The sequence below is a fragment of the Anneissia japonica genome, unplaced genomic scaffold (assembly GCF_011630105.1).
Source record: "Anneissia japonica isolate Jap-2015-1 unplaced genomic scaffold, ASM1163010v1 scaffold1360_len38183_cov106, whole genome shotgun sequence".
Classification (NCBI taxonomy): domain Eukaryota; kingdom Metazoa; phylum Echinodermata; class Crinoidea; order Comatulida; family Comatulidae; genus Anneissia; species Anneissia japonica.
Window position 1 is genome coordinate 3552 of NW_022687932.1, and position 2490 is coordinate 6041.

General features: G+C 38.6%; 1 pseudogene; it reads left to right on the forward strand.

Annotated features, from left to right (window-relative positions):
* The first annotated feature begins 441 nt into the window (after window positions 1–441).
* LOC117121037 lies at window positions 442–1799 on the forward strand (annotated as a pseudogene).
* Window positions 1800–2490: the final 691 nt, after the last annotated feature.

Genomic DNA, 2490 nt, shown 5'->3' on the forward strand with positions numbered 1-2490 from the left:
CTGTATAGACGAACCTCTCTCCATTGTGCTATTATTTACCCATAGCCTCCGTGCCCACAGCCGATGCAAAATTAAGAAGTACTCCGCATTGGCGACGATCAATCGTTTAACCATGTGCTTGTTGCGCAGATGGATTTATGCTTTGGGCTGAATGGCTATGCACGCTCCAGGGTTTTAGCATTGTGAACCAGCCGCCGCACTGCTGTCAGCCTTTGATCGCGAGTCCGCAATACACGAACGAACGTATAAGACGTGATTCTTTTCTGTGCTGCATATAACTGATGAAACAATTTCAGAAGCGTCATGAGCGTCATATTTGGCGGATACCGGCGCTATATAAATGTTCTATAAGCCAGTTCATAGTTACGTTATGCGCATGTGTGAAATCATCGCTTGACCTTCCGGTAAAGGTTATTTGTGATACAATCGGCGAGTTTCAACCTTTCATAGCTGCTTGCTACACACAACAATACGAAATAATAACGCAACGAATCGTGATAATAATATACTTTAAACTTATCAAGTGGTGTTGTTATTCTGATTTCTTACGTCAAATTTGATGGCGAAAATTTGGCCTAGGCATAGGCTAGCCCAGCTTGCCGACGATGTCCGTTCGTGTTGTGTGGTGATCGGCGGCGTAGATTATGGTCGGTTTTTAGATTCGAATAGTGGCATGAAAATTAGACATACTGTTAGCATAACATTTATTATTTTAAATTGTTATTCGTAAGTATGTATACAGCCTAGCCCTGATTCTACCGATTATCGAACCACAACCTGAAACAATGATGATTTGCTAGGCCGGAGTAAAAAGGAAGGCTAGGCCTAGGCTAGTAGGCCTAGCCAATAATTTTCTAGGCATACATAGGCAGAGTCTGCTGACAATGTGAGATTTAGGGCCATCTCTGATCGAATTCTTCGTTTCTTATAGTTTGTACAGTACGACAAATGCAGCTCATGTCTGTTTGATAAAAAATGGATTACTTTTTTGTTTGAGTAAAAAAAAAATAGTTTCTAGTATAGTACTGTAATTTTTTTTTCTTTTTGAATAATTATTTAGGTACAGAAAAAATACAGCTGAGTTACTTGATTGAAATTATGGGAAGAATTTGTGCCATATGTGGATGTTCCAACAGTACATTCAAGTTGGATGATTGGTATGCAGGTTTGTGCGAAATACATGGTGTGCGATTGGGAGGTTGTGTTTGCAAGCCTCCATTTATACTGTTTCCATTTCCTTCAGAAAAAAAAATCCAGAAGGGCGTAACCGATGGAATAAACTTGTTAACAGAAAGACAAAATCCGGTAAAAATTGGACAGCCTCTTACCAAGACAGAGTATGTTCTGTTCATTTCAAAAATGGAGAGCCAACTGCCGCCTGGCCTGATCCAACTGAAAATATGGGTTATGACCATGCTACAAAGCGCCCAAGAAACCCTCCTAAAGTGAGACCGCCATATTCAGAGGTGATGGGAAAGGTGAAAAAAAGAAAGAAAGAACTAGCTAGCAGTATTATTAATACAACAGGATGTGTTGAAGAGGAACCCGTTGATAGGCAACAAACTGTAGAAGTTGAAATTCCAATTGAATCTGGTGCGAGTACATTTTGCCTCAAGGATCATGACTACATGCAGCAGACATATGCTACTGCTCAAATTTCCTGTTTAAGCTGTTCAGAGAAGTAACTTGTTATTGAAGAACTGCAATCAAAGGTTAAAAACTTACAAATAAAGCAAACAAAATCCATAGAAAACATTTTGATATGGCTAAGGTTGTACTGAAGTCTGATAAGACAGTAAAACAATATACTGGAATTGGGTTTGAGTGTTTGCACTCACATTTACAGCCAAAAGTGAAAAAATGTCTTACTGGCGTGGTTCCAAAAAATCCCCTAGAGCATCACCAAGGGTGAAAACAGACGTGACTCTCAAAAAACGAGGACCATGCAGAGTTCTGAATACGAAAGATGAATTTATTTTAGTATTGCTAAAAATAAGGTTGGCACTAACCCTTACGTTTCTTGGAGGTCTATTTAATGTGTCAGCAGGGACTGCTTCACATATATTCAATACATGGATTAAATTTTTAGCTAAGGAATTAGGAAACCTCATATTTTGGCCCGATAAACAATCAGTTATGTCTACCATTCCAAAGTCACTTATATATAAGTACAGAAATCTTCGATGTATGAAACGTAGTCGGTTTTATGATCAGTTTCATCCATCTCACAATGGTTTTATTCTGTAGTTAAACATATAACAAGATAATAATTAACAAAGCCGAAATCGATAAATCTATGAAACACATGAAATATTCGTAGGGCCATCCTAGGCCTATAAAGGTCAAAGGTCAACTCTCTACCAGCACTTGCGTCTCCCCTGTCTATTCACGTTTATGCATAGCATTACTTACGGTAATATAGGTCTTAACTTTAACATGATAATTAGCGGCTAAAGCCAAAGCTTAACTCTAACTAGGTCATTGCAAACT